The following is a 7,148-nucleotide window of genomic DNA, read 5'->3' as shown; positions in this document are numbered from 1 at the left end:
TAAAAAAAATTAAAAATCCAAATGATATCTGCATTGATGTACTACCATAGGAAGAATGATTAATTATTTTGCCACAAAATTTTTGTGTTTTAATCATGTTTAACTTATAGCTGAAAACCGATTATTTTTAAAAAATCACTTACAATCCCCACCCCACATTGATTCATCTAGTATTTTCAACAAAACAATTTGTGGGTGATAATTTAATTATAGATCATTTATATAATGTCTTACCTCTGAGGACTTCAAGGACTAAAATTATAGAACAAGAGAATATAGCAATTGTGGCAATGACATATGCATAGCAAAATGAAGGGAGCTATAAATTTAAGATACATATAAAGTCTCTATATTCTTTTGCTTACTTTTAAGTTTCAATGAAACTAAACACTTTAGCCCAGTAACTTACTTAACAGTCAAAGAAAGCATATTTGCCTCGTGAGTCAGAAATGTGCTATAGAGACTGAAGGTTACTAAGGCAGGCCCAATATTGGAGACACATGACTCCTCTGATGGGTTCAGGTTGTGCCGACAATTTTGTCAAACTTTCTTAAAACCCTCATGCTGTCTACTACCCTTGTACCCAGCTTTTCTGTTTTTCTTCTTCCCTCATAAGGGCTTCTTTTCAAGTTTCCCTCACAGATGTTTTCCTTAATAAATCTTTGCATAGCTCATTCTATCTTGGTATCATGTGCTTCTCAGAGTATCCAAATAACACAAGTGATATTGGGAGTTATCCAACAAAACAAGCAATAAGACAGGGACTTTGGACTGGCTTACTCATTGCCTGGTGGGGAAGAGGATGTTGTCCTGTTTGGCAGATGGAGCAACACTAATTCTTTGTACAATCAGTATTACAATTGTTCAAGGTTACAGTGATGGTGAATTTCATTAGTGGTGACAGGAAAATGTCAAGGTGGAGGTCAATGCTGGCAAAATTTAAGGATTCGGACATTTGAAAGTTTTGGGTTAACAGTGCCTACAAAGATAGTGGAATTGGCTGGTTACTTCCAAGTTATATTGATACCCTCCAGAGGGATAATAAGGGACTTAAGGCTGTCTACAAGCTTTGGTATCTTATGAAGAGCTTATCTCTGGTAGTGAAAGCACAGACAGAGCTGTGCAGTGGGCTGAGGATCCAGAGATAGTTGAATGATCACTCAGTGGTCTGCTTTGTTATACCAAGGCCAAGGTGCTGGTTGGAAAAATTGGGGGCCCTAAAACATAAGATGGAAATATCTTGGCACAGGACTCTGAGGATGTATCTACATTTGCCTATGAGAATTATGGGATTCAGAGATAGACTACCTTTCCTGACAAAGACCTATCATTTCTGCTGTAGGAATTGTAGTAGGCTGTGGCATAGTGGCACAGCACTCCTGTCCTCCACCAGCAGCTGCTTGGTTAAATGGTGACTGGTGGAAGGCACTACTTCTGCCTGCTGCCCCTGCTGGTTCTGGTTAAGCAAATGATAAGCTCAACCACTCAGGACATGAATTACACATACCAGCCCCACTATGTTTCCCTAATATGCAGTTGTGGAGCTGTCAGTGTCCTCAGGGTACTGCTCAGTGGCCCTGTGCTGTTGCTGCTGGTCATTGGCCTAATGGTGGCTGGCCTGGTCACTGCCCCTGCTCAGCCATTGACTGCCATGCTGTTCATGGGCCTAGCTTTCTCTGCCTTTGTTCTTGCTGCTGGGTTTGCTGCTGTATCATGTGAGTGTGAGTGGACACTGCCTTCGCATCTGTGTGGCCACTCCCTCCACCCACAGTGACCGTGTTGGCAATGACAGAGTCTTCAGCATCTCAGGATGGTTGTCTGCTCATTAGTGTCATGAGACCACATCTAGCATCATCATCCTCATCTGATACAGCAAGAACCTCCTTCCTACCACCTGCCTCAGTGTTCGCATATCTGTGCCAGGGCATGAATGTGTATGTGTGTGTGTTTGTGTGTGTGAATGTGTGTGCATGTATGCTCATGCATGAGCAAGAAGGGAATAGTGAATATATGTGAGTGTGTACACATTCCCAGAACAATATAGCCCTTCTGTGGGATTGAGTGATGTGTGACTAAGAGCCTGTGTGAACCCACACAATGACACCATAGGGAGGTAAATGTATGTTTCCTTGGAACTTTGTTTTTTTTGCCCACAGAACTATCAGAATCTTCCTGTCTATATCTGGGGTCGCTAGGCCAAGACGTGTCTAGGATCTCTGAAGATTCTTGACCCCTATTGCCATAATTCTTTGAGTCTAAACTCACCCTATGACACCTGTTAGGGATTTCCACAAGAATGATTCATGGCCACCACAGAGACCCTTCATTGAGGAGAATAACTGGTTGCAAAGTGGAAATAACATGGGCTCTGGAGTGTGACAATTCTGGATTCGTATTCCCCCTCTATTACTTACCAGCTGGGGAGCTTAGGCAAGTGATTTAAGCTTTCTGAGCCTCAGTTTCTTAAAGGTCATGGTTGTAGTCATGGTCATGGTAATTGTTTGGTAACGATGCAATGACATCTAGTATGGAAGGACTGGGCACATGGCAAATGTGCAATAAAAATGGTGGCTGCTGAAACAAAGTAAACAGAGAAACTCTCCTCCCAAGGAAACAGGTGATTCTCTCAGGAGTTGCCCTTTTCTTCACTTCTGTCCATAGGCTGATAAGTCCCAGAATAGCCATATTGGGCCTGATAAAGAAGGAAGTAGACTGTATACATTGAATGAGTTCAAATAATTAGATAGTATATACTGGTTTAAGTCAGAAGCATACCTTTGTGATGGGACTTTGAATGTGTTTCATCAAAGAGGCCAGAATGTAATCTTATGTAAGCAAGTACTGTTGATGTGGGGCAGTTGATTTTCTTGGGACAAAGCATATCCTAGCAAAGACTCTAGGAGATGGAGCAAACTTGCTGCTCTGGTGACTCTTGGAGGCCATAGAGAAGTGATGGCCAGCACTAAAGGAAGCAGAAATGCCTGGGTTGCCATATCAAGTGTTAAAGGAAGGGACAAAGAAGCCATGCTAGAGTCCATGATTTATGTAATGCCAGAAGATCCAGAGACAATTATGTTCTGCAGGATGACCCAGAGGTCACATTTTCCCCAAGGCCATCATCAATGTGCTAGTGACAGAGATACCAGCATCAGAATTTCAGTGGTGGCCTCCTTGTGTAGGTCAGGGATGAGAGTACAAGAAACAGATATAGTCTTCAGAAGCCAAGCAGCAGAGCCAGATGCCAGGAGGCCACAATTACCCTAAAGATTGGCAAGGTCAAAGGGCCAGGCAAATGAGCTTGACCTAGGGGTAGATGTGAATATGACTAAGGAAACATGGTGTCTCTGGGAGCAAGAGTGCTGGTCAGTAGTTGTAACAACAATAGCAATGCAAGCGCAAGGATAGAAGTGGAAGATGATTGCTCCAATAAATAATAACAGTCTCTGGCTCATTTCCCACATTTGAGGCAATTTTCACATGAGAACATCCAGTGGATGTGACTTACAATGAAAGAAGTAAACAATAGGCTATGGGATCCACTGGTTATGTAATACTGTGCATCGCCTAGAATCAACCAGCTTCACAGAACCCTGAAATAGCTTCTAAAAATTCAACTGAAGAGCCAGCCTAGAGCAATACTCTGGAATTACGGGAGCCATCCTCAGGATGTGGTGTATGCATTAAATAAGCAACATCTATATAAGACTGTGTCCCTGAGGGGAAGAATATATAGATCTCTGAACCATGAGTAAAAGTAGGTGCATCTGTACTTACCATCACTTTCAATAGCCAGCTAGGGATTTTATTCCTCCGTACTCCTGTTGACCTTAAAAAACAAAGGAGTCAATTACTTCACAAGCAAACTATATTACACCAGCTCCCTGAGCACTTTGAACCGCTTGTACCCAGAAGCGGTTCAAGAGTAGAAGAGAAGTCATCATACTGCCAGAAGCACTTGGCCCTTACTGCAAGAGGACATGGGGCTACTTTTGTACAATAGCTGTGGGAAAGGATATGTGAAGACCCCAGATAATTTACAAGGGACCCTCCTAGTACCCATGTGCCCCACCATAGCTATGAATGGATATATACAGCAGCCCCACCTGAGGAGTGTATGATTGCCAAGCAAACAGACATCCCAGGACTGAAGGTTTGGCTCACAACAAGATACACTACCAGCAACTTGGCTGAGGAGATCACTGAGTGTGAGGGGATTCTGAATGGAAAGTAGAAGAGGGATAGTTTGAGTATCATTTGTGGTCTTGAGATCACCTGCATCAAAACTACCTCTTCTGATCTTCTCAGGAAGAGGAGACCATGGAGACCATGGTTAAGCCACTCCCCAGTCTGTGAGGGGAGCATAACTGAGCAATGTCTCCAACTGCTGCATTTAGAAATCCATTACCACTATGGCATCAAAGCTGCCCTTCCCAGTCACTTTTCCCGGGTTGTGGTGAGTTCACCAACAGGGTAGGGCATTCCTGGGAGATGGGGAACTCCTCTGATGGTCTGCTTTAGCTTCATCTTTCCTGTTGACCATTAACCTTGCCAAACTCTCTTAGAACTGCCTTCTTCCAATCAACCTTCACTCCTCTCTTTCTCCAGAGTCAAACAAGTAAACGTCTTTGGTGACATCTCTCCAACTCTCCAAGACCTTCTTAGTTCCCTCCCAATCTTCTCTCATAGGCATTGTGCCTAATAAATCTCTCAGCCTGTTTTAATTCTGTCTTAACATCTCCTTTTAAGAGATCCTATAGCATGCATCACTGTTGAGTGAAAACACGAGACAGCCTGTGGCATTTAATTAAACTGTATCCTAAATCTAGATTGTTTTGTAACACTAAGAAGGCCCTGAGTATTTCTTGCTGCTTGTGTATACCAAGTAGCTTTCATTTGTTCACTAAGGATAACTTGTCCTCTTACTCCATTGAGCAGCCTTTCAATTCTTTCTCACTTAATGTAAGTCAGGGAGGATCAGTCAACAAGACAGTGAGAATATGTACAGTTTGCTCACAATTACTAGAAAAGCATCTCAAAACATGCGCCCCTCTGACAATAGACTACTTCTCAGAGAGGATCTATATTAGAAAGTGAAGTAGGAATATGGAGGAGGCAAAAATAATGAAAGTCAAGACCTCCACTTGCTTCAACTGATACTTCTGCTTTGTGTAGTCTTTTCTTTGGCTTTGAATTCTGGTAATTAAGGAAGCTCACAAAATGGTTTGCAGAAAGAGAATATTAGTGAAAGTCTTATCACATAATTCACCCATAGTCTATTGATCAGGAATCACACATTTTTACAGTGCTAACCAGCTTCTTGAATTAAACAGATGCCTGTGATTGGATGAATTTCTAAATTCATATTTACATTACTAAATATTATGATCAGCATAAATATTTTATGGCATCTAATAATATAGAAGCTTTCAGGCGACTGATGACTCCAGAAATATTTATTGATCTGAAACGAAAAGTATCTTTGAGAAATGGGTTTGATTAGATGCAGACTGTAGGAGGTAAAACTCATGAGCTGGTGTGACAAAGAAATAAGGAGAGTGAGGTGTCATCAAATGGATCCTTATAATACCATGTGTGGGAGAAGCACATCACTACATGAGCAGCTTAGCCTATGATGATTACAGCTCACATCCGAACAGCCTAAATGATCATCGTGTTGTTGTCACAAAGCAGTTGGTAATTTGGAGAAAGGCAAATTCAATGTGTATGTTTCAGTGTAGAACTCGGTCAGAAGACTCTACGGTGTTCAGTATAATCATGATTCCTCAGAAGGTAGGAGGCAAGTTTCTGGCCTTTGCAGATTTTTGACATCTGGAGAAAGAAAAAGTTCTCTAGTTTCATCCCATTTGCCACTCTTCCCACAACTGTATCTCACAGTGGAGGTTAAAGGAAGTTAGTTATAGGGAATTTCTGTTAAATATGGTAATAGATAAAGAATAAAAGGGAAATGATGGCATATGCCAAAATTAAGGGGACGAGAATCCTTTTATGGATGTGTTTTGAAGAATCCAAACAGTTTTGTGACATTTTAGACAGAAAAAGTCATTTTTATACTGAAGTAATGTAGGGTTTGTGCAAACCTTCATATCAGCTGATAAAGAAAAATATTACTTTCATAGGTTCACACAAGAAGTTCAAGTATTTCATCTCAGCTTCGATTTTTAAGCCATTTTCCTGCAAACTGGCAAATTTCTGCCTACAGCAAACTGATGAAAATTCATGGGTGTTTTCATTCCTCTAGTTTAGGGAGGAATAGTAAAACTTTTGCCTTAGATCAAACTTTTGAATATTTGAGGGGGAGAAAAAAAACACACATCACTTCTCAAATGTGAATACCCAAAGTGAAATGTGGCCGTTTCCTACATTTTTAGATGCCTGGAAGTTTTCCACAAACTTCTATAACAGTCACTCTGCAGGCTTCTGCTATAAATGTTTCAGGAACTATCTAGGGAAATATTCTATTGAGAGGGAGAGGGAAAGCAGGATTATCTAGCAGATAGAGCGTGGAATTTGGACTTAGACAACCATCTGAGACCTGCACCTGCCTCTTTCGATGCCTTATGGTGCAACACTGTATAAATGATTCAGACTTGCTTTGCTTATATTTTTCCCTGTGGCAATAGAGGGAAATGGGCAAAGCATTAGCCCCTTCTTAACAATCAGAGAACACCATCAAGGTAAATATGACATTGTCTGTAAAGTGCTATGACCTGTAATCCAGAAAAATAGTGCAGAGATGTAAGGCCACAGAGTTTGTAGACATTATAATATCCTCCCATGGAGACATGTCTAGCTTGCCCCTTGGTTCTGTGTTTAGTCAGGGGTCCCTATGACACAGTTGACAGTGAGTTTTTGCCAGTTTCTAATTTCTTCAACACACATCTTTCTTTCAGCATCTGGAACATATTAACCTTCCTCTCACAAAGTCAGTGAAGGGAAACAACCCATAACAGCCAATCAACTTGCATCTATTGATTGTCTAATATGCCAAATGCATTCTACTAAGTATTAGACCTTTCTTTAATGAGAGTCTATTAGAACAATAACAATTTATAAGGCATAGTTGCTGTTCTCAAAATGTTTGTAATCATAATCTAGTTATAAAGGAGGTAATTCTGGAGTGTTAATAA

At 41.0% G+C, this 7,148-nt stretch overlaps 1 pseudogene; it reads left to right on the top strand.

Moving 5' to 3' along the window:
• Positions 1 to 1,868, top strand: part of LOC121486596 — a 2,957-nt pseudogene extending 1,089 nt beyond the window's left edge.
• Positions 1,869 to 7,148: the final 5,280 nt, after the last annotated feature.

Source organism: Vulpes lagopus, chromosome 3, assembly GCF_018345385.1.
Source record: "Vulpes lagopus strain Blue_001 chromosome 3, ASM1834538v1, whole genome shotgun sequence".
In the NCBI taxonomy this organism is placed as follows: Eukaryota; Metazoa; Chordata; class Mammalia; order Carnivora; family Canidae; genus Vulpes; species Vulpes lagopus.
The sequence above is the reverse complement of the archived record's forward strand: the minus strand, read 5'-3'. Positions and strand labels throughout refer to the sequence as shown.